The sequence below is a fragment of the Mesoplodon densirostris genome, chromosome 14 (genome assembly GCF_025265405.1).
Source record: "Mesoplodon densirostris isolate mMesDen1 chromosome 14, mMesDen1 primary haplotype, whole genome shotgun sequence".
NCBI lineage: Eukaryota > Metazoa > Chordata > Mammalia > Artiodactyla > Ziphiidae > Mesoplodon > Mesoplodon densirostris.
Window position 1 is genome coordinate 7804700 of NC_082674.1, and position 25150 is coordinate 7829849.

At 50.7% G+C, this 25150-nt stretch overlaps 1 protein-coding gene across 2 annotated transcripts in view; it reads left to right on the plus strand.

Moving 5' to 3' along the window:
- The window catches only part of HPCAL1 (hippocalcin like 1), a 114584-nt gene that overhangs the window by 71204 nt on the left and 18230 nt on the right, over positions 1-25150 (plus strand). Inside the window, exon 2 of one of the 2 annotated variants that reach the window (XM_060117649.1) lies at positions 9102-9188. The exons of the other annotated variant lie outside the window; for it this stretch is intronic. The gene's annotated coding sequence lies outside the window, so the exon portion shown is untranslated. The remainder of the gene's footprint in view (positions 1-9101; positions 9189-25150) is intronic. 2 annotated transcript variants of the gene reach the window in all.

The following is a 25150-nucleotide window of genomic DNA, read 5'->3' on the forward strand; positions in this document are numbered from 1 at the left end:
AGCAGCCTGGCCAGGAGCGCCTCTGCCTGCCCTCCTGCCTCTGCACAGACCCCACCTCACTACCCTCTGCACTGCCTTGCACATCTTGCTTAATTACACTTAAATGCTTAATTAGTGCCGCTTTCCTTGCTCCTTTATCTGTCGCTCCTCGAAGGCAAGGTTTAGCCTCTGGCAGCCTCCACTGCACAGGTCATGTGGCCTGCAGGGCCCGGCAGGCTCAGCTGGCATAGCACTGTCCGGCTGTGTGACCTTGGGAAAGTGGCTTAATGTCTCTGAGCCTCCATTTCCCCATCTACAGGTGGGTGATGATCCTGAGACTGGGGTGGTGTGTGAGTGTGCCCAGTGGTCCTGAGGTAGAGCCTTAAATGCTAGGAGCTTCGAAGGCTTCCACGTGAATGTGTCGCCTCCTCTGGTCCTCGCAGTCCCCTCTGGGAGCTCACGGGGTGGAAGCAGTCCTGAAGGACAGGTGACTTGCCCAGAGCCACATGGTGACATGTCAGAATCCAAATCTTATGCGCTTCGGGCCGTTTCCATGTGAAGGGGGTGCTTGGTACCCACCCCCATTCCTGATGCTCTAGTACCTGCTGTCCGGGGCATCCAGGGTGGGCCCAGGGACACCTTGTCGAGGAGTAGCCTTCCTGTCCTTTGTTGCCCAGCTGTGGCCGCACTGGCTGTGAAGGGAGGGGACTTTGGGATGGCAGGTGCGGTAAGGGCACCCCCGTGCTCCCTTTCCTCGTCGTTACTTACTCCAGACATCCACAGTGAGGGACCCCACCTGGGCCTGCAGCCAGAGAACAGAGGCCACGGGACGCCTGTCCACAAGGCATGGCCACTGTCACCTGGTGACCCCTTCCTTGGCTCCTGTTTAGAATTGCAAACCCCCTCCCCCTCCCCCCTCAGGACTTATAATGTGTGGCATGAACCATATGTACCAGAACTTAAGCCCCAAGAGGGCAGGGCTCTGGGTCTGTGTGCCCTCTGTGTCTGGACGGTTGGCCGACTCATGGGCCGTCGGGTCAGTGGATGGAGGCACACAGGGCAGAGAAGCAGGTGGGCTGCCAGAGCCAGCTCCCACCTCAAGCCTGGGACCAGACTGGGCACATCCTGGGCCGGCAGAGAGACTCCTTCCTCAAAGGGACAGCTGTTCTGAGGGGGAAGAACTGCTTGGACATCAAGGAGCCCCTCTGGGAGTGGTGACACCTCCCCTGAGTGACCTGAGTTGGAGTCAGAAGCCCCCAGTCTCTTCCTTTCTCTGGCCCTGTGGCTCCAGGAGAGACCCTGAACTTCTGGGCCTCAGTGTCCTCATCCATGAAGTGGGCGTGAGACTGAATCCAGTGTGTCCCCCCGCTGTCATGAAGTCAGCTGGGGTCACGGGTGTGGCCCTTGCTGCTGTTCATGGGGTGCATCATTCCTGTCCTCTCCTGCCCATGGGCTTTCAAGGAAAAGAGCAATGTTGACGGCTCGTTCGAAACCCTTCCCCTCTCTTCTCCAACATCGTTACTCATAAAATTCTCAGAACATTTGAGAGAGAGGCCTGTGGCCCAGCTCATGGGACAAGTGACCAGCCGGGGACAGGGGACATGCAGTCTGAGTACCTGGAAGGGGCCTGAATCTCCGCATCTCTGCCCAGCATCCGTCCAGGAGTGTGTCGGGCTTGGACCTGGCTCTGTGATCCTGGGTGAGACCCTTCTCTCCGGGATGTTTGCTCAACTGCAAAGTGAGAGAAAGGGTGGGACAACGTGGGTGGTTTTTCTTTGTTATTATTCTTTGCAGTGGAACCTTTTCCTCCCAAGTGAAGTCATGGTGGAGGTCCATGTACATGGCAGGTGAGGTGGCCTCACGGTGGGTGGGGGAGGCCTGGCCACTTCCCGGCACCAGCCTGGGGTCTCTAGGGTCCCCTCCACTGCAAAGGCGTGAAGCTCGTTCTCTGGCCGAGACTGACAGCTGACAGTGGGCGTGTCTGTGGGCAGAAGGTGCCCCCAAATGGAAATTGCCGGCTCGGGTTTGGACTTCTTGCTCCCCCTTCTCCGGGCCTACCGGTGTTTCCCCTGTGGCTGCCTCATTGTTCTCTGTTGGCAAAGGTTTGCTTTTTCCTCCTCTGTCGGGAACAGGAGGTGCCTCAGACGCCGCCTGAGAAGAACGCCAGGCAGGTTTTTACGGCCCCTGGTCCTGGGCACTCTGTGGCATCAGGATCCTGTCGAGGGGGAGCAGTGGCTGGGCCTCCGGAGGCTCTAGGAATTCATTAGTGGGCAGTGAGCCATTTTATGTTCCTTCCTGCCCACGGAGCATCAAGAGTGAGCAAACTTGAATGTCTCCAAGGAATGCAGCACCTTTAGAAGTAACCTGCCCCTACCCCCAACACCCCACCACTGGGGGAGGCCTGGAGGGTCGCAAGGAGGTCCCACTTTTTGCTGCCCTCAGTTCCAGGGAATCTTATAATCCCATTCCCCAGTGCCTGGTATTTTTGTAGCACTCTCTGGTTTTCCAGAGCTCTTCTACAGCAATTGTGCTTAAAATAAAAATGTGGGTACTTCCCTGGTGGCACAGTGGTTAAGAATCTGCCTGCCAATGCAGGGGACATAGGTTCGAGCCCTGGCCCAGGAAGATCCCACATGCCATGCAGCACCTAAGCCCATGTGCCACAGCTACTGAAGCCCGCATGCCTAGAGCTCGGGCTCCACAGCAGGAGAAGCCACTGCAATGAGAAGCCCGCACACCACACAAAGAGTAGCCCCCACTCACCACAACTAAAGAAAGCCCACGCACAGCAACAAAGACCCAGCACAGCCAAAAATAAATAAATAAGTAAATTAAAAACAATAAAAAATAAAAATGTGAACTCCCTGCCCCGTCCTCTGAGCCCCTGCTCACTGCTGAACCCATCTCTTACCCCCCTCCCCTGGCCTTGTTTGCCATGCTTTGGCCACACTCACCTTCTTGCTGCTCCTTGACAATGCCAAGCACACTCCTACCTCAGGGCCTTTGCACTTGCTGTTCACTCTGCGCAGAGCTGTCTTCCTAAGTCTGTCTCTTCCTCCTCATGTGTGTCCCTGACTCAGGATTTCCCTGAGCATCCAAGCTGGAGTATCGCCCTGACCCCTAGCCCCCTGGTAACCTTTGTCAGATCACTTCACTTTATTTTTTTCCTAGCAGTTTGTGATCGGCGCTTACTTTCTCTTTCGGTGTCTCGTTACTGGAAAGCCAGCCCTTTGAGAAGTGGGGTGCTGGTCAGTACTCAGTATCCCTGATGCCTGGCACATACAGTAGTTCGTCAGTAAATTTCTGTCCAATAAATGGGTGGCTGACATTTCAGGAAGCGCAGGCTGGGCGCTGGGTCCACAGGGGTCTCACTTGGCGAAAACTCACATCTCTAGCAGCCTCCCTGGACAGATGTGGGGAAACTGGGGCCCCTGGAGGAGGTCAGGGCCTGAACCCAGCCTGCCCGACTTCAGAGCTCTCTCTTCCCACCATTTCATAAGTGGACCTGTCTTGGGAGATGTCCATGGGCTATGAGAACAGTTACCACCAGTCCTCAGCCTGGATGGGGCTCCCGGGAAGCCCCCAGATCTGCCGGGTGGGCTGGGATGGATGCAGGAATGACAGCGGGTGCCTCGCTTCCTTTCTTTAACTTTTTACTGAAATTTAACTTGCGTGCATTAAGTGGACGGCTTGGTCAGTTTTTAGAAAATGAACAAATCTGCGTCACCAGCACCCAGAAGCCCCCTCATGACCATTTCTGGTCATTGCCCCCTACCAAGGACAGCCGCTAGCTTGATGCTAATCACCGTGCGTCCATTTTGTAAATGGACTCACACAGCATGTACTCTTCTGTGTCTTCCCGTTTCACTCAGCGTCATGCTTAGAGCTTCATCTATGTGTCATGTGTCACTGAGGTTCGTTTTGATTGCTCTGTGGTCCTCCGCTGTAACTGCATTACAGTTTCTTATTCATTGATGGTGGATAGACACAGGGACAGTTTCCACCAGGGACTTTAACAAGTCGTGCAGCTGTGAGCCTTCTTGGTGGACATAGGTCCAATTTTCTGTCGGGAATACATCAAGAAGTTGAATTTCTGGTTCATGGAGTGTGTGTAGTCATCTTTAGTAAATATGACAGTTTTTCAAAATGGTTGGAGATTGTAGGTTCCTTTTGTTTTGTGATGGGACCTCAAATACCCAAGTAATGGGAGTGGACACAGGAGCTACAGTAAGACGTAGTGAGTGCCCACTGGAAGTTGGGAATGCAGCTGGCCAGCCGCCGGGGCCCCAGGTGACCAGAGGGCTAGTGCTGGGTACTGGTCACGGCCACGCAGGGCTCAGGGTTTAGCTCACTGTCGCGTTGATGTCCTTTCCAGTCCTGCCCCCTTTGTGAAGCTTGCATCCTGTGGTCTCACCAGCATGTCTTGGCTTCCATGGTATGTTCTGTGGTCTCTCCCGTCCTCGGGGACATCTGCAGGACATGCAGCCCCTCTAACCCAGTTCTTGAATTGAGCAGTAGAAGAAAATGCCTCTGTCTCGTGCCAGACGTCTGTGTGAAAGTATTCTGTGAGCCACTGCCCTGATTACCTGGGGACTGTGGGGGGATTAGTCATCCTAAAACCAGTCACCTCAGAAATAGTCATAATCCAAAATGCATCCGTCTTTGACTCCAGACCCACTATATTTTTCTCCCACCGGGACTTTGCTGCTGAATTAAGGTGGACTTCAGGATATATTAAAATAATCTGTCATCTCTTGAGCACACATCCACCCTGGTGTGAGCAGGCAGATCAGAGGCAGCCCAGGAGGCCTGTGTCTGGGCGAGAGGAGGCATTGAGCCCTGGCAGGAAAAAGCTTGTGTAGCTGCCTTTCCCGAGGGCTGGCCAGCAAGGATGATGGGCATGGAGCCCTCCAGGCCTGGGCAACTAGAGGAGGAACTGGCCCCGGAAATGGCCCTAGAACTGTTGCTTCTTAGGTGGTGATTCATAGTGAGTGCCCTGTGGGGCAGCCTGTGTGCTTTCAGGAACTGAGCTCTTTCAGCCTGGACCCGAGGGTGTATCCTGAGGGACTCCTCCCTCCCTGCCCCGCCAGTGGACCAGATCACCTCCTTGAATGCAGAGCCATCCTTGGAGCTTGTGTTTGGCTGCCCACCCCTGACATCTGGCACAGGCCTGCGGGTACCCCTCTGGGCTGTGGGCTCCTCAAAAGTTGGGCCAGTGTCCCTGCACCTAATACACAATTGCAGGCACTCAGCATGTTTCTGGAGTGCATGCTGTGGGGAGAGGGGGGTGTTTCAAGGCAGTTTTGCAGCTCAGCCCGGATTTGAGTCTGCCAGGTTCTCAAGGTCGGCCACATGGACGAGCTCTGGCCCCATTGGGTCCCCGGGCTGTAGCACTGGGAAGCCCTGTGGTTTGTCTCCCTGCGCCTGTGAGCCTGCTCTTTGCCATTCTGTCCTCTGAGGTAGAGAAGTACAAGAGCAATCCTGGCCTGGATTCTGTTTTTCTAAAAACAGCTTTATTGAGGTATAATCCACGTTCCATACAATTCACCCTTAGAAAGTGTACAGCGCAATGGTTTTTAGTACATTTACAACTATATGTGATGCTATTGCTAATGGAATTGTTTTCTTAATTTTGTGTTCGGATTTTTCATTGCAAGTGTACAGAAATACAATTAATTTTTGTATGTTGATCTCGTATCCAGCAACCTTGCTTAACTTATGTTATTAATTCTGTTAAGGTGGGGTGTTTTTTTTTTTTTTGGTGGATTCCTTAGGATTTTCTTTCTTTTCTTTTTTCTTTTTTTTTTTTTTGCGGTACGCGGGCCTCTCACTGTTGTGGCCTCTCCCGTTGCAGAGCACAGGCTCCGGACGCGCAGGCTCAGCGGCCATGGCTCACGGGCCCAGCCGCTCCACAGCATGTGGGATCTTCCCGGACCGGGGCACAAACCCGTGTCCCCTGAGTCAGCAGGCAGACTCTCAACCACTGCACCACCAGGGAAGCCCAGGATTTTCTATATATAAGATCATGTCATCTTCAAATAGAACTAATTTTACTTCTTCTTTCCAATTCCGATGGCTTGTGTTCTTTTTCTTGCCTAGTTGTCCTGGTTACAACCTCTAGTATAATGTTGAATAGAAGTGGCAAGAATTGGCCTCCTTGTCTCATTCCTGATCTTAGGGAAAAAGCATCTGGTCTTTTCACCATTAAGTATGACGTTGGCTGTGAGTTTTTCACAAATACCCTTTGTCAGACTGAAGAAGTTTCCTTCTATGCCTAGTTTGAGTGTTTTTATCATGAAGAGATGTTGGATTTGTCAAATGCTTTTTCTGCATCAATTGAGACGAGCATGTGATTTTTGCTTTTTATTTTATTGTATGATATACTACATTAATTGATTTTCAGATGGTAAACCAACCTTGCATTCCTGAGATAAATCCCACTTGGTGTGATGTATAATTCTTTTTATCCTTTATGTTGCTGGATTTGGTCTGCTAGTATTTTGTTAAGGGTTGGTTTGTTTTTCTTTTCATCCATGCCTGTTAGGACATTGGTCTGTAGCTTTCTTCGCTTGTGAAGACTTTGTCTGGTTTTGGTATTAGGGTAGTACTAGCCTCATAGAACCAGTTGGGAAGTGTTCCCTCCTCTTCTATTTTTTGGAAGAGTTTGTGAAGAATTGTTATTAATTCTTTAATTGTTTACAGAACTCAGCAGTGAAACCATCTGGGCTTTTCTTTGTGAGTAATTTTTTGATTATTAATTCAATCTCTTGCCTTGTTGTAGGTATTTCAGACATATTTCTTCTTGAGTCAGTTTCGATAGTTTGTGTCTTTCTAGTTGGCTTAGAGTCTTACAAGAATGTTTTCAAGACCTCTCTCTGCTCTTTTAGTCATTGTTGACATTCAGTGCGTTCTTCCTATGAGCAAGTATTTTGTGTGTGTGTACATTAGCTCATTTAATCTTTATAAGAGCTTGATGAACTAGGTAGGATTATTATCATCTCCAATTTACATCCTGGAAAACTGAGGCAGAGAGAAGTTAAATAATGGGCCAGGGTCACACAGCTAGGGAATAGGAGAGCTAGGATTTGAGCCCAAGCAGTGCAGCCACACAGCCCTCTCTGTTCTCCCGAGGCCTTGCTCTGTGCTGGGAGCTGGGAGTACAAGAATGAGTCAGTCCTGGTTACTGCCTGAGTCACTCCCCAGAGACCCCAGACCTAAGAGAGGGAGGTGCCTTAGGCCTAACGTGAACAAAGGGCTGAGAGGTCAGGCAGGGCCCCAGGAGAAAGTGATGGGTGAAGAGGGCCTTGAAGGAGGGTTCAATGCAGTGGGGCTTGTGGGTGAGTCAGTGAGTGTGGCCCCTCCCCAGGGCTTTTGTCTCCTACCTCTCCTCTCTCCCAAGTGCCCAGAGAAAGGAAAGGGTGTCACAGAGAACCTTGCCCTCCGATGCTGATGCCCCGCCCAGCAGGAGGAGTTTGGAGCAGTAGAATTGGGCCCAGGAGGTCTGTCTGAATCACCCAGGCCTCTGCAGTTTGCTGTCCCGGAGAGGAAGAGGCAGGACCATTTGGAAGACAATTGTGAGACAGAAATCAGGAGCAACCAGACGTAACTCAACAGAATTATTTCTGCATAATGACTTCTGCTCCTTGATTCCATCTCGAGCAATGACTGTAATCTTTATCTGTCACAGGAAAGCTGGTGGCCGGGGGAGCCCCTGTGGCTTAGCGATAGAGCCAGGAGGAAATTTGCAATTTGAGTTAATGGAGTGTTCCCAGGCAGCCTGGGAGCCAGAAGCCTCTGGAGTGATGGCCCCTCCTGCTAGGAAACCTGGTGTCAGAGCTGACCCCGCCTCCCAGGGATCCAGCCTTGGCAAGTGTCCCCGAGTCTGTTTGCTCCTCTGTAAACGGGGTTAGAATGGACCTTCCCCGCCACGGCTGTTAGGAGGGCGAGAAGATAAAATGACCACCAGACACAATGCTTCTAGCACATTCTGCCACCGACTCTTGTTACTGGTTTTCACAAGGGTGACCTTGTGGAGGGCCCTTGACCCTGTCCGGACCTTGATTTCCCTGAGTGTCAAAGCAGGGGATCACAGAGTCGTGAGATGAATTCGCTGAGATCATTGACGTGAAAGCGCCTTTTAAAAATAGGAGACGAGGTGAGCATAGAGGAATTTTAGGGCGGTGAAACTGCTCTGTATGATACTATAATGGTGGATACAGGACATTAAACATTTGTCCAAACCCACAGAATGTAAAACACCAAGAATGAACTCTCATGTGAACTATGGATTTGGGGTGATAATATGTATCAGTGTAGGTCCACCGATTGTAACACATATACCCCGGTGTGTGGAGGGGATGCTGAACGTGGGGAAAGTTGTGTCTGGGGGACAGGGGGTCTGTGGGATCTCTGTGCTTTCTGCTCTGTTTTGCTGTGAACATAAAACTGCTCTAAAAAATAAAGTCTATTAAAAATGTTACATATAGATACATATATGTGTGTATGTATATATATAAAATCTGTAAGTGACCTCCAGTGAGAATTTCTGGTGGGAAGATGTGTGGCTTTTCTGCTCCACGTCTGGAATCCTAGCAGTGAGTTTAAATAATGTAACTGGCCTATGAAGCTCTGTATTGGTGAAGCAGGGTCGAATTTCAACTCTGAGCAAAGTGCACTCTGCCTGCAGTAATGTCCGTGTGATGCATTTTGGGGCACTCGTTTGTCAAACATGGATTATTTATTGAGCGCCTGCTGCATACAGGCTCTGGGCCAGGAGCCAGCTGCACAGAAACGAAGACGCCGCCTCCCTGCCCTTGTGGAGCTCACAGTCAGTTCGGGGGAGCTGCAGCCCCTCATTCTGCAGCAGCAAGGGGAGCCCCGGGGGCCCTCACACTGCGGGGGCCTGGGCTTTCCGGGTGGGTGAGCTACTCTGTTCCTGTCCTCAGGACCACTCCAGTGAGTGCATATAAACCATGATCACTGCTGTGGCGGGAGAGAACCTTGTATTACGAGAGGATAACGGGGAAATGTGCGTAGATTGCACGGAACCGACGGGAGAGAAAGTCAGTTGCTCTGAGCCCGGGTGTCCCCACCCCATGTGACTGGTCTGTCCTCTCTTCCAGGGCATGGTCTAGCAGCCCGGGCCAGGACGTGGAACCGGCCTCTGAGGTTCTGATCCCTGCTCCCTCTCCGCCTCCACTTGGCCTTGGGTAAGTGTTCCTGGACACCAGACGGGCCTGGGGGCAGGTGAGGATGGGGAGCTGAGGGGCCTCTACCACTCGATGGGGTCCTGACCACGTGCCGGTGTGCACGGACCTGACCCAGCTCAGCGGAGCGAACAGGGAAGACTGGGCTTTCGGGGGACAGCCTGCCCAGCACTCCCATGAGATGGGTCAGGAAACTGAGGCCTGGAGACAAAAAGAACCACCCAGGTCCTACAGTAATCTAGGTTTCTTGTCCTAAATTGGCCGGGTTTTTGTGGGTAAGTCATTTGGCCTGGGTGCTTTGGTTGTGGGATGCGTCCATTGAGGAGAATTAGCGAATCAGAATATAAGGGGCAGGGAATTCCCTGGCGGTCCAGTGGTTAGGACTCGGCACTTTCACTGCTGAGGGCCCGGTTTGATCCCTGGTCAGGGAACTAAGATCTTGCAAGCCATGCAGCAAGGCCAAAAAAAAAAAAAAAAAAAAAAGGAATATAAGGGGCAGACTTTTTTTAAAAAACTATTTTATTTATTTATTATTTAAAAATTTTTTTTTTTTTTTTTTTTGCGTTACGCGGGCCTCTCACTGTTGTAGCCTCTCCCGTTGCGGAGCACAGGCTCCGGACGCGCACACTTAGTGGCCATGGCTCACGGGCCCAGCCGCTCCGCGGCATGTGGGATCTTCCCGGACCGGGGCACGAACCCACGTCCCCTGCATCGGCAGGCGGACTCTCAACCACTGCGCCACCAGGGAAGCCCTATTTATTTATTTTTAATAGATCTTTACTGGAGTATAATTGCTTCACAATACCGTGTTAGTTTCTGTTGCACAACAGAGCAAATCAGCCATATGCACACACACGTCCCTGTATACCCTCCCTCTTGAGCCTCCCTCCCATCCTCCCTGTCCCACCCCTCTGGGTCATCGCAAAGCTCCTAGCGGATCTCCCTGTGCTATGCGGCTGCTTCCCACCAGCCAACTATCTTACATTCCGTAGTGTGTATATGTCGATGCTACTCTCACTTCGCCTCAGCTTCCCCCTCCCACCCCATGTCATCAAGTCCATTCTCTATGTCTACCTCTTTATTTCTGGCCTGCAACTAGGTTCATCAGTAACATTTTTTTTTTTTTAGATTCCTTATATATGCGTTAGCATACAGTATTTGTTTTTCTTTCTCACTTCACTCTAGGTCCATCCACCTCACTACAAATAACTCAATTTCTTTTTTTTTTATGGCTGAGTAATATTCCATTGTATATATGTGCCACATCTTCTTTATCCATTCATCTGTCGATGGACATCTAGGTTGGTTCCATGTCCTGGCTATTGTAAATAGTGCTGCAGTGAACATTGTGGTGCATGTTTCTTTTTGAATTATGGTTTTCTCAGTGTGCCCAGCAGTGGGATTGCTGGGTCATATGGTACTTCTATTTTTAGTTTTTTAAGGAACCTCCGTACTGTTTTCCATAGTGGTTATATCAATTTACATTTCCACCAACAGTGTAAGAGGGTTCCCTTTTCATCACACCCTTTCCAGCATTTATTGTTTCTAGCTTTTTTGATAATGGCCATTCTGACCAGCGTGAGGTGATACCTCATTATAGTTTTGATTTGCATTTCTCTAATAATTAGTGATGTTGAGCATCTTTTCATGTACCTCTTGGCCATCTGTATGTCTTCCTTGGTGAAATGTCTATTTAGGTCTTCCACCCATTTTTTAACTGGATTGTTTGTTTTTTTGATATTGAGCTCCATGAGCTATTTGTATATTTTGGAGATTAATCCTTTGTCTGTTGCTTCATTTGCAAATATTTTCTCCCATTCCGAGGGTTGTCTTTTTGTCTTGTTTATGGTTTCCTTTGCTGTGCAAAAGCCTTTAAGTTTAATTAAGTCCCATTTGGTTATTTTTGTTTTTATTTCTGTTACTCTAGGAGGGGGGTCAAAAAAGATCTTGCTGTGGTTTATGTCAAAGAGTGTTTTTCCTATGTTTTCTTCTAAAGGTTTTATAGTGTCTGGTCTTACATTTAAGTCTTTAATCCATTTGGAGTTTATTTTTGTGTATGGTGTTAAGTAGTGTTTTAATTTCATTCTTTTACATGTAGCTGTCCACTTTTCCCAGCACCACTTATTGAAGAGGCTGTCTTTTCTCCATTGTACGTTCTTACATCCTTTGTTGTAAATTAGGTGACCATATGTGCGTGGGTTTATCTCTGGGCATTCTATCCTGTACCACTGTTCTATATTTCTGTTTTTGTGCCAGTACCATACTGTCTTGATTACTGAAGCTTTGTGGTATAGTTTGAAGTTGGGGAGCCTGATTCCTCCAGTTCCATTTTTCTTTCTCAAGATTGCTTTGGCTATTCAGGGTCTTTTGTGTTTCCATACGAATTTTAAGATTTTTTATTCTAATTCTGTGAAGAATGCCATTGGTAGTTTGATAGGGATTGCATTGAATCTGTAGATTGCTTTGGGTAATACAGTCATTTTCACAATATTGATTCTTCCAATCCAAGAACATGGTATATTTCTACATTTGTTTATGTCATCTTTGATTCCTTTCATCAGTGTTCTATAGTTTTCTGAGTACAAGTCTTTTGGCTCCTCAGGCAGGTTTATTCCTAGGTATTTTATTCTTTTTGTTGCAATGGTAAATGGGAGTGTTTCCTTAATTTCTCTTTCTGATTTTTCATTATTGGTGTATAGGAATGCCAGAGATTTCTGTGCATTAATTTGGTATGCTGCAGCCTTACCAAATTCCTTGATTAGTTCTAGTAGTTTTCTGGTGGCATCTTTAGGATTTTCTATGTATAGTATCATGTCATCAGCAAATAGTGACAGTTTTACTTTTTTTCCAATTTGTATTCTTTTTATTTCTTTTTCTTCTCTGATTGCCCTGGCTAGGACTTCCAAAACTATGTTGAATAAGAGTGGTGAGAGTGGACATCCTTGTCTTGTTCCTGATCCTAGTGGAAATGCTTTCAGTTTTTCACCATTGAGTATGATGCTTGCTGTGGGTTTGTCATATATGGCCTTTATTATCTTGAGGTAGTTTCCCTCTATGCCCACTTTCTTGAGAGTTTTTATGATAAATGGGTGTTGAATTTTGTCGAAAGCTTTCTCTGCATCTATTGAGATGATCATATGGTTTTTCTCCTTCAATTTGTTAATGTGGTGTATCACGTTGATTGATTTGCGTATATTGCAGAATCCTTGCATCCCTGGGGTAAATCCCACTTGATCATAGTGTATGATCCTTTTAATGTGCTGTTTGATTCTGTTCAGGATTTTTGCATCTATGTTCATCAGTGATACTGGTCTATAATTTTCCTTTTTTGTGACATCTTTTTCTGGTTTTGGTATCAGGGTGATGGTGGTTTTGTAGAATGAATACGGGAGTGTTTCTCCCTCTGCAATTTTTTGGAAGCGTTTGAGAAGGATAGGTGTTAGCTCTTCTCTAAATGTTTGATAGAATTCGCCTGTGAAGCCATCTGGTCCTGGACTTTTGTTTGTTGGAAGATTTTAAATTATGGTTTCAATTTCATTACTTGTGATACGTCTGTTTATATTTTCTAATTCTTCCTGGTTCAGTCTTGGAAAATTGTACCTTTCCAAGAATTTGTCCATTTCTTCATGGTTGTCCATTTTATTGGCATATAATTGTTTGTAGTAGTCTCTTAAAATCCTTTGTATTCCTGCAGTGTCAGTTGTGATTTCTCCTTTTTCATTTCTAATTTTATTGATTTGCATCCTCTCCCTTTTTTTCTTGATGAGTTGGGCTAAGGGTTTATCAGTTTTGTTTGTCTTCTCAAAGAACCAGCTTTCAGTTTTATTGATCTTTGCTATTGTTTTCTTCATTTCTATTTCATTTATTTCTGCTCTGATCTTTATGATTTCTTTCCTTCTATTGACTTTGGGTTTTCTCTGTTCTTCTTTCTCTAGTTGTTTTCAGTGTAGGGTTAGATTGTTTACTTGAGATTTTTCTTGTTTCTTGAGGTGAGGTTGAGTTGCTATAAACTTCCCTCTTAGAACTGCTTTTGCTGTGTCCCATAGGTTTTGGGTCATTGTGATTTCATTGTCATTTGTTTCTATGTATTTTTAAATTTCTTCTTTGATTTCTTCAGTGATCTCTTGGTTATTTAGTAGTGCACTGTTTAGCCTCCATGTATTTGTGTTTTTTTAGTTTTTTTCCTGTAATTGATTTCCAATCTCATAGTGTTGTGGTCAGAAAAGATGCTTGATATGATTTCAATTTTCTTAAATTTTCAGAGACTTGATTTGTGACCCAAGATGTGATCTATCCTGGAGAATGTTCCATGTGCACTTGAGAAGAAAGAGTATTCTGCCACTTTTGGGTGGAATGTTCTATAAATATCAATTAGATCTATCTGGTCTATGGTGTCATTTAAAGCTTGGGTTTCCTTATTTATTTTCTGTTTGGATGATCTGTCCATTGGTTTAAGTGCAGTGTTGATTTCTCCTTTCATGGATGTTAACATTTGCCTTGTGTATTGGGGTGCTCCTATGTTGGGTGCATAAACATTTATAATTGTTATATCTTCTTCTTGGATTGATCCTTTGATCATTATGTAGTGTCCCTCCTTATCTCTTGTAACAGTCTATTTTAAAGTCTATTTTATCTGATACAAGTATTGCTACTCTAGCTTTCTTTTGATTTCCATTTTCATGGAATATCTTTTTCCATCCCTTCACTTTCAGGCTGTATGTGTCCCTAGGTCTGAAGTGGGTCTCTTGTAGACAGCATATATATGGGTCTTGTTTCTTTATCCATTCAGCCAGTCTGTGTCTTTTGGTTGGGACATTTAATCCATTTACATTCAAGGTTATTATCAATATGTATGTTCCTATTACCATTTTCTTAATTGCTTTGGGTTTGGTTTTGTGGGTCTTTTTCTTCTGTTGTGTTTCCCACTTAGAGAAGTTTCTTTAGCATTTGTTGTAAAGCTGGTTTGGTGATGTGAATTCTCTTAGCTTTTGTTTGTCTGAAAAGCTTTTGACTTTTCCATTGAATCTGAATGAGATCCTTGCTGGGTAGAGTAATCTTGGTTGTAGGTTTTTCTCTTTCATCACTTTAAGTATATCCTGCCACTCCCTTCTGGCCTGCAGAGTTTCCACTGAAAAATCAGCTGATTCCTTTGTATGTGATTTTTTGCTTTTCCCTTGCTGCTTTAATATTTTTTCTTTGAATTTAATTTTTGTTAGTTTGATTAATATGTGTCTTGGTATGTTTTTCCTAGGGTTTATCTTGTATGGAACTCTCTGTGCTTCCTGGACTTGGGTGACTATTTCCTTTCCCATGTTAGGGAATTTTTCCACTCTAATCTCTTCCAATATTTTCTCAGACCTTTTCTTTTTCTCTTCTTCCTCTGGAACCCCTGTAATTAGAATGCTGGTGCGTTTAGTGTTGTCCCAGAGGTCTCTGAGATTGTCTTCAATTCTTTTCATTCTTTTTTCTTTATTCTGCTCCTTGGCAGTTATTTCCACCATTTTGTCTTCCAGCTCACTTATTCATTCTTCTGCCTCAGTTATTCTGTTATTGATTCCTTCTAGTGTATTTTTCATTTCAGTTATTGTACTGTTCATCTCTGTTTGTTTGTTCTTTAGTTCTTCTAGATCTTTGTTAAACATTTCTTGTATTTTCTCAATCTGTGCTTCCATTCTATTTCTGAGATTCTGGATCATCTTTACTATTGTTACTCTGAATTCTTTTTCAGGTAGGTTGCCTATTTCCTCTTCATTTGTTTGGTCTTGTAGGTTTTTACCTTGCTCCTTCATCTGTGACATTTTTTTTTTTTTGCTGTCTCATTTTTTTTTCTTTTTACTAGTGGGATTGTGTTTCTGTTTTACTGGTTGTTTGACCTGAGGCTTCCAACACTGGAGTTTGTAGGCTGTTGGGTAGAGCTGGGTCTTGGTGCTGAGATGAGGAACTCTGTGAGATCTCAGTCCAATGAATATTCCCTGGGGTCTGAGGTTCTCTGTTAGTCCAGTGGTTTGGACTTGGAGCTCCCACGTCAGGAGCTTCCCCCCAACCCTGGGCTTGTGAATCAAGATCCCACAAGCTGCGTGGGGTGGCAAAAAAAAAAAAAAAGAGAAAAATAACAAAGTGAAAAATAAAATTAGACTAGGAAACTAACAGATATGTTAGAAAGAATGTAAAAATAAAAGTATAGATGAATCAACAACCAGAAAGTACATCAGTACAACAGTAGTAAAATAGAGGAGGGGGGAAAGGAAAAAAAAGCGGGGGTGGGGATGGAAAGGCCTTGGCTGTGGAGGGTGGGGCCTAAGCAAGGGTGAGGTTTGGGTGGGTGGCCAATGCTTAGGACCCCCAGGGCTGGAAAAGGCCCTGGGTGCTGTGTGGGGTGGGGCTTAGGCTCAAGGAACAGAAGGGGCCCAGGCGTGCCCCCAACCCCGGTCTCAGAGGGCAGAGGACCTCACCTGGGGGCCCAGCAGGCTTCCTGGGCTCGAGTGGGCCGGGCAAACTCCCTTCTCTCCTCTCCTGCTCTGCCAGTCTGGGGTCCGGGAGGGCCCCTCCCGCCTGCCTCTCCTGATCTCCCCAGCCTTCCTCCTATGCCCCCGAGGACCCATGTGGCCTGGAGGGGGGTTTGGAGGGCAGGGGATCACCCTGGGAGCTCAGCAGCCTCCCAGTGCCTGAGTGGGTGGAGCAATCGCCCTCCACTCCTCTCCCGCTCCTCCCTGAGGGCAAGGGGCAGACTTTGAAGAGGACGCTCCGGAGCAGGGAACGGGTGAGTGTGGTCGGGGCCCTCGGTGCTCCCAGCCCACATCTCACAGGATGCTTGGTGCCCCTCTCCCAGGTGAATAGACTTTGCTCCATCCCCAAACCAAGGTGTGCAAGGACACAGCACCCTGCAGCTGGCTCCAGCTGTCATCCCTGATGACAAAGTGGAAAATGGGTATAGAGTCCTCCCTCCTCTAAGTAAGAAGGGGCCCCTGGTCGCTGAGGCTCTTGCCGCTGAGCTATTCCCTCTCCACCCACATCTCCTGTCATCCTCCACCCAGAGCGCATCCTCCCAGAGGCACAGGGTCCCAGTGCTGAGCCCCCCCTCCCCTCCCGTCTCACCCTGTCAGCGCAACCCCCTCCCATGACCACACCGGGACCTCAGCCGCATCGTTCACCTCTGACAGCTTGGGTTCAAACGCCCCCTTTTCCCACCCACCTCCCTCTTCCCAGTCGTCTCTCTCCGGCCCCCCCTTTGCTACCCTTCCCGTCTCCCCACCCTGATCACAGGAATCTCTTCCTCGCCCAGAGCCCCCCCAGCCTCCTGTCCTCCTGCATGGCAAGGCCCTAACCGGGTTCGAACCCCAAACCTGGAGTGCTGAACCCCGCCTGCTCTCCTGTCAGACAAGGGGCAAAGTGCAAGGTAATTAGCATGACTTGTGAGCCCTTCATCTGTTGGAATCCGCTACCCTCCCGGCCTCATCTCAAGCTTTGGGTGTGAGGGAGGCTCTGTGAAAGCAGGGCACCTGCACCGTCTGAAGGTGGCATCCAGCCTTGCCCTCTGCCTGCACCACCTTTCCCCTTGTATCCGTTTCACACATCCCATCCCTTCCCAGGCCTTCCTGACCCTGGGCAAAGCCGGTGCCTGTCACCTGTGCCCAGAGGCACTCTGTACTGCTCCCTTGTGATCCCTATTGCCCTACGGGCTGCACTGAGCCAGCCGGCTGCGGCGCTGAGAAGCCAGCCGCTCTGCTGCGTTGCTCTTCTCGAGCTGAGTGTTCAGTCCTGTCCCGAAGGAAGAAACCAGTCGGTGGGTGGGACAAAGGCCTTTGACCTTGGACCTGTGCACTCGGATCCCTCTAGGCCACTTAGCCTCCCCCCAGTCTCACCCATAAGGTGGGTAATCACACCTCCCTCCCTGGGGTGGTTATGAGATTAGAGCTAGGAATAGTGTCCGGTGCGGTGCTGGGGCCGGTGCGGTGCTGGGGCCGGTGCCGTGGCGGTGAGAAGGAGGCTCAGGGGCCTCTCAGCTCCTCCCCCTTCTCGCCCAGTTGCCCAGTAGTTAGTACAGTGACTGCTTTTCGTCCTCAGCCCTGCCCTGCCCGCCCCCAGTGCTGTGAGCGCCCACTGAGGCCAGGGATGTGGGCTCTGTTCCCCAAGTTGGGGGAGGGCTTGGGGCAGCGGCTGTTGGAGGCTCAGCCCTGCCTGGCCATGCCCAGCCCAGGAGAGCCAGCCTCAGGGCCCTCCCAGGACGTCTGGAATTTTCTCGCCCTTGGAAGCAGAGGATGCCGCTTTGTAATTCTCATCTTCCCACCCCGAAGGCATCACCTTTAGCGCTCGGCTATGAGGCTAAGATCTGGACCCCAAGCCTGCTGAAGGGTCACCACCTTAGTTTCCGAGGTCGCTGGGTGCCCGGCATGACGACTGGTGTGTCTGAGGGCAGATGCCAGGTTGCCGGTTCCATCTGGGGGCTCCCACCAGACGTGAGCTGGCAGTTCAGACCCACAGGCCCCTGCAGACCCCGGGTGCAGCCGCTTTCACGCCAGCACGGCTGCCGCGGCACCAGCCGGGCACTCTCTCTCCTCCCCACATCCCGTGGGTGGGGCTTTCCTGCCTCTCCTGTTTGGACACCGGGGTGTGGACTTCCTGACGGAGGGGTGTTACTCCCACTGCCCCATCCTTCCTTCTCTCATCTTCCCTGTTCACCCAGTGAAAGCATTCACTGGGGTGGAACAAGAGACCCAGGCGGGGCCCTCTGCCTGAGGAGACAGATGAGTGAGTGGGTCTCTGGGCTTTTCTCCCCAGAGAAAACAGACACAGCTTCACATGGAAGGTGCTGCTTTCAGTAGTCCAGTCTCCTTTCGCCAGCCCTGTTAGAGCTGGCTCTCCTTACCTGGACATCACCTGCATACAGATGCCCAGCTGGAGGCTGGCAGGTGGGCACAGGTGCACGGGGTGAGCGTGGTGCCTGGCCAGGTTGAGTCCTGCTGAGGCTAGTAGCGAGGTGTCAGGAGCTGAAGCAGACGCAGGGGTCCAGAGCGGGCAGAGGAGCTGGTCCGTGGTGTCTCTTCCCGTCCCAGGGCCCCGGGTATTTCAGTGCACACACGGCACATATTCAGTAACCCCTCCACCCCTACCACCAAGAGATCAGGAGCTCTGGGGGGCAGATGGCACCTCCGGGACAGGAACATCCTTGGTCAGGATGTGCTGGGTCAGTGATGGGAAGTGGGAGGACCCCTCCTCTCTGTCCCTCTGCCTTCGGTGATGGACAAGCCAGTGTGTCCCCTGCATCCTCCATCTCGGCCCACCTGCTCCAGGCACTGGAGAAGACGCACCTGCGTGCTATGGCTGCAGGTCCCAACCTCCCCCCGACCCCCAGCAATCATGCATTCATTCCCTCGACAAACATGTACCGATCACACACACTAGAGCTTCCAGGCTCTGGACTTCCCATGGAGAACCAAGTAGAATAAAACCTGGCCCCGGGGACTCTGTATTCTAGTTGGGGGGAGAGAGACAATTCAGTAAAATAAAGAGAAAAAATAAAGTAGGCAAGGGGATAAGAATGTGTGTTGGGGCTTCAGTTTTGGACAGAGGACGCAGAAGGCTTCACTGAGAAGTGCCCTGAGCCAGGACCTGATGGAGGCGAGGGAGCAATTTGATACCAGAGGAAGAGCCAGTGCAAAGGGCCTGTGGCAGTAGCATGTCTGAGGTGTTCAGGAGCGGCAAGGGGATCAGTGTCACTGGAGGGGATGAACAAGTGGGGGGCTAGGAGATGAGCCGGACGGGTGGGAGGGTGTAGGTCACTCACAGCCATAACCCAACAAGGAGAAGCATCTCAGTGCAGCCGAAATCGCACTGTGTGGTGGACCTCTGCACACACTTCAAAGATAATTATTGCTCGTAGAGACTTAACCATGGCTGTGTAAGATGGTAGATGAGCAGGGACATGGAGACCAGGGGTTCTGCAGGGGCCGGGAGAGACATGACCCCGGGCTACCCTCTCCTCTGGGTGCTGTCCACCTGCCTGTCCCGAAGTGGCCTGCAGAATGGAAACTGCTGTGGTTTTGAGGCGAGGCGCCAGGAAAGGGAAATCGTTCCTAGGCTGTACGTTGAGGGTTATTTTTAGAGTAACTAGCGATGACTTGGTAATATCACTTCCTGTGGCGTCTCCTTCAACCCTCAACCGCAGGCGCAGGTCCTGCATGACGAGCGTCGTGGGCAAACGCGTGCTCACATGTGCGCACGCACACGCACACACTGTGGGACGTACCACTTGGCTCGGCATTCTCATCCACTGCGCGATCAATGGAGGGGTGGGGGCCGCTGTCCCGGCCTGTCTGCGGGATGGCCAGCCCCAGGCAGGGGAATCGTGTCTTCCGCATCCCTGAGCTTCTGCTCTGGGTAGGTTTCTGCACGAGAAGAAAGGCGGGGGTAAAAGGAAGGGCACCTGCTGGTCAGTCTTTGCTCAGCGCCCAAGGGGCGGGTCAGAGAGGGAGGCTTCATAATGAACAAACGAAAGATCAAGCAGTGTCCCCGAGGTCTCGCTGCCCGCTGGCCCCTGGCGGGGCCCCTGAGCCAGGTCTGAGCTCACTCGGCTCTTCCGTCTCTGTCGCCCGCCTCTCCCGTCGAGCCCACGCTGCTTCCTTCTGGCTTCGCCTCCCAAGGCACCCGGCGCGACCCCAGGCCCACGGCCATGATTTCTGAGACAGACCAGATTTCACATTTTCTCTCCTGTGGACCCCTCAAATTTTCTTGGGTTTGTCAGACCCCAGGTGCACATTTTTAGATTAGAAATACCCCTGGGGCATGCTTACCAAACGGTAGCTCTGGTGGCTGTTCCTAGGACCTCAGAGGGTCTCCAGGAAACTGGCTCTTCCACTGATGTCACAGAACATCTGGGTCAGAAGGCCTCTGATGGACAATTCGGATACCTGGAGGGCCAGGAAGGCGGGCTCTCGGGCACGCTGGACAGCGCTCCGCAGCTACAGATGCACTGAACTGCTGGGCCCGCGGAGGAGCTGGGGCTGCCTGCCAGGGGCGCCCTCGTCGCCGGCCTTTTCTCTTCCTCTTCCTTGCTTCCTCTCACCAATTACGCGTCCATCGTGTGTGTGTGTGTGGGGGGGTGCTGTGCTAATTGGCTGTGGATTATTCCTAGCCGCACCCTGAGTAACTGGAACTCAGCTCTACGTCTTTGGGGAAGAGGGTCAAGGAAGGACCCCTGGGCCCTGGCCTGGAATGCCACCTCCCTTCCCCACCCCTTCTGCACCCTTCCGCTGCCTCCCTCCCTCCCCACACACCTCCAGCACCGTGCGGTCTCAGAGTTAGGCTAGAGTAGGAACTAACTCGGACTAGAAAAGGAAGGAGGAATTCACGCCTTCCATGCCTTCCTTCCTTCCCAGCTAGACTGGAGGAGCTTTGGGGGCACCTTGTACTTTTGTGTATCCCGATGGTTCCCACTCAGTAGGTGCTCAGTTAATCTGTGTTGATCGACACTTTCTGTGTGAGTTTGTGCTTTGGCCCCAGCTCTCCCTGTAGAATCTATGGCTTCTGGTGCTGTGATTTAAAGAATAAAAGTGGCAAAGGGCAACGTTCACAAGCTGTCTTCACTCTGATTATAAATCCAGTCTCTGATGACAGCTCAAGACCGTAGCCCTGGGCCCACCAAGGGGCAGCTGGCACCTCACCATTTGTGTGTCTTGGCCAGGCTGATGCCACTTTTAGGAAAAATGACTTACTGTTTTTATTTCTCTCCAAAGACATTAAACATGAATCAAATAGCAGATGAGATGATTCACTGGAAGTTTTCTTCCAAGTTTCAAAAAACACACACAAAAAATGGGGATTGGTGTGCTGAACCGCACTTGAGTGAAGCCAGGCAGTGTTCGGCGGATGCCATCCCTCCAGGGGCTCTGCCGTGGGCAGCACCTCGCAGAGTGGACCTTGCCCTGAGGTTGGAGCCCTGTGTCAACCGGCACAAAACCCCAGGGGGGCCACGTGGTTCTTGAAAACACCTCAAGTCCAATGTTTATAATGATATTTCTTCTGTTTCTACCCAAGACATCATAGAATGTGACCAAACCTCATTCATTTGGGGCACAGGAATTCAAAATTTGGAAAGGGTTCGTTTAGGGCCCATGGGTTGAGAATTGAGTCATCACTCAGGCAGGAACCTGGCAGAAATTAGCTTTCTACCACCTGCTGGGAGAAAAGGGAACGGGTCTTTTCCCAGGGATCCCGGGGAGAGGGACACACACTCCAGCCAAGTGGGCGAACTTCTCCGGTGCTGTGGAGGCCTCCACTGGGGATAGATAGACTCCAAGACGTTTTTTAGAGTGGGACGTGCCTGGGGGCCACATTGTCCAAACTCATATTTTTTAGATGAGGAAAGTAAAGCCGTGAGACCTGTGACTTACCCAAGCTCGCGCAGGCCTCCCGAGTCTGCCCTGAGCGGGGAACGTCAGTGGCTGTGCTAATAACAACTGATTCCTTTCTGCGCACTGCAAACGCCCGTCGTCTACCTCACAGCTCTCTGTCATTCCAGTCCTTACCCTTTGCCTGAAAAAGAATTCAGAGGCATTTTTTCAGGTATTTTTTGACTCAGACTTTACCCAAAGGGCGGTTCAAATTTGTAATTAGTCTGAATTCCTGGCATTGGATGGTGTTTTCTCCTTCTTCCTCCAGCTGCCTGTCCCCTCCCCACCCTGCATTTGTCCTTTTGTTCCTCAGTGTCCTCTACTGCTCCTTATTGTTCCACGCTGTTCTACACTGTTCACTCCTGTTGTGTTGCTAGGCCAGTCATTGCCCAGGAAGGTGCCTGGACAGGTAGCAGGCCCCGCTGTGCGGCCTGGACGGGTACTTGCTGGCGGGGGTCTCCCCAGAAGCTCGGGCCTCTGAGTGTTCGAAGTGGAGATGCTGCCTGGGCTCCCCGCCCACCTCCCCGGCCGTGTTCTTCCAGCCACACCACACATGTTCACACCCTCACGCCGCCTCGAATGCTGACTTCTCCTGGAACGCTGCTCCGACCCTTCTCCACTGGGTGGACGTTCCCCGGATGGCAGCTCGGAGGCCCACTCGCCCCTCTGCGCCCGCGGAGCCCGGCTCCGGCACGGCTCACATGTCCCGTCTTCAGGTCCTGCTGGTGCATAAAGTATCTGCGAGTTTAGTAGGTGTATAAGATAGAGCTGGCACGAGTACGGGAATGATAAGCACGGCCCGTACTGTTTTCTCTGGGATCATTGAATTCCCAGGAGGGAAATCCTCCTCATTCCATGCGCTGTCGTGTAGGAAAGGCCTTCACCCCGAGAGCACCGCCAGCTCCACCACCAGGCCTGAGTCTGATTTCCGTCCCAGTGCCAGGAGCCAGAGAACAGACCGAGGCTTTCAGACAGTCAGTGGTGGGGACCGCACCAGTGTGGAGGAAAGGGGCGTGCTGGTGTGGGATGGGTGTGGTGCGTGTGTGATGTGCGTAGGGCGTGATACGTGGTATGTTGTGGTGTGTGTGTGATGTGCGTGGTGTATATGTATGGTGTCTATGGGTGTTGTGTGTGGGGTGTGTGTGTGTGAGGTGTATGTGGCGTGTGCAGTATGGTGTGGGGTGTGTGTGTGTGTGAGGTGTATGTGGCGTGTGCAGTATGGTGTGGGGTGTGTGTGTGTGTGAGGTGTATGTGGCGTGTGCAGTATGGTGTGGGGTGTGTGTGTGTGTGAGGTGTATGTGGCGTGTGCAGTATGGTGTGGGGTGTGTGTGTGTGTGAGGTGTATGTGGCGTGTGCAGTATGGTGTGTGGGCTGTGTGTGTGTGTGAGGTGTATGTGGCGTGTGCAGTATGGTGTGTGGTGTGTGTGTGTGTGAGGTGTATGTGGCGTGTGCAGTATGGTGTGTGGGGGTGTGTGTGTGTGTGAGGTGTATGTGGCGTGTGCAGTATGGTGTGTGGTGTGTGTGTGTGTGTGAGGTGTATGTGGCGTGTGCAGTATGGTGTGTGGGGTGTGTGTGTGTGTGTGAGGTGTATGTGGCGTGTGCAGTATGGTGTGTGGGGTGTGTGTGTGTGAGGTGTATGTGGCGTGTGCAGTATGGTGTGTGGGGTGTGTGTGTGTGTGAGGTGTATGTGGCGTGTGCAGTATGGTGTGTGGGGTGTGTGTGTGTGTGAGGTGTATGTGGCGTGTGCAGTATGGTGTGTGGGGGTGTGTGTGTGTGTGAGGTGTATGTGGCGTGTGCAGTATGGTGTGTGGGGTGTGTGTGTGTGTGAGGTGTATGTGGCGTGTGCAGTATGGTGTGTGGGGTGTGTGTGTGTGTGAGGTGTATGTGGCGTGTGCAGTATGGTGTGTGGGGTGTGTGTGTGTGTGAGGTGTATGTGGCGTGTGCAGTATGGTGTGTGGGGTGTGTGTGTGTGTGAGGTGTATGTGGCGTGTGCAGTATGGTGTGTGGGGTGTGTGTGTGTGTGAGGTGTATGTGGCGTGTGCAGTATGGTGTGTGGGGTGTGTGTGTGTGAGGTGTATGTGGCGTGTGCAGTATGGTGTGTGGGGTGTGTGTGTGTGTGAGGTGTATGTGGCGTGTGCAGTATGGTGTGTGGGGTGTGTGTGTGTGAGGTGTATGTGGCGTGTGCAGTATGGTGTGGGGTGTGTGTGTGTGTGAGGTGTATGTGGCATGTGCAGTATGGTGTGTGGGGTGTGTGTGTGTGAGGTGTATGTGGCGTGTGCAGTATGGTGTGTGGGGTGTGTGTGTGTGTGAGGTGTATGTGGCGTGTGCAGTATGGTGTGTGGGGTGTGTGTGTGTGTGAGGTGTATGTGGCGTGTGCAGTATGGTGTGTGGGGTGTGTGTGTGTGAGGTGTATGTGGCGTGTGCAGTATGGTGTGTGGGGTGTGTGTGTGTGTGAGGTGTATGTGGCGTGTGCAGTATGGTGTGTGGGGTGTGTGTGTGTGTGAGGTGTATGTGGCGTGTGCAGTATGGTGTGTGGGGTGTGTGTGTGTGAGGTGTATGTGGCGTGTGCAGTATGGTGTGTGTGTGCACAGGTGTGTCACAGGCCTACCGAGGGCTGCTCTGTCCAGCACAGGTCTGAACGGCCGGCCTCCCGGGAGCGCAGGGCTTGCTCTGGGCTCCTTCCCCTTCAGTATCTGCGAAGTTCCCAGTCCTTCAGGGAGCCTGTCCTGTGGTAAACAGGATCCTCGTGCCCGTTCAAGTGGACCTGAACCAGTTAGAAGCCACAGGAGACGCCTTGCTGTTGGAGAGAGCCCTTCACCTCCTCGGGATGGGGGTTCGTGGTGTCCGCGTCGCGCTGATCCCCGGGGCCTCAGGCTGGAGCCCCACTTGCCTCGGGCAGTGTGAGCCCAGGGCTCTGCCGCTGTTCAGGGACTGGGTTTCTCCCATCCTTTTCCCCCATGTTCTCTTTGAAGAACAGGAGTTGGATTTTCACTGGCCCCGCCCCTGCTGGATGTATTGAGCCGCTGGGAGCCCAGGCCCCCTGCCCACCCGGGTGTGTGGCCCAGGGTTTAATACCACCGTGTCGGGCGTGCAAGGGAGAGGGTCGGCCGGAATGTGCGGGACCGCCTGCAGCCTCCAGCCTCCCGGCCTGGCTGTGTCTGATGCTGTGATTAAGCTCGTCAAGCACACCACGCATTTCTTTTATCATCAAAGCTGTGATATAACCTCCGAAGATTTGTCTGATGCTTAAATTTGTCAAAGCCCTTTCACAGCCTTCATTTCCCTTTATCCTCACAACTACACTGTGAAACCAACAGGTTGGGACCATTATTCCCATTTACTGCCAAAGAAACTGAGGCCCAGAGAAGCTCGGAGACAGCCAAGACCAAAGGGCTGGAGAAGTGGGTCCTGGGAGGAGACTCAGGCTGGCCATTTACCATCCAGTGGGGGCCCCTTCTGTACACAGTCCCCATCCTGACTGCAGCCCCCGAGGCTGGCATTCGGTCCGCTTTACAGAGAAGCATCAGAGGCTCAGTCTGGAGCCTTGAGACAGGGGGCTGCCTGACTAAAGCCCAG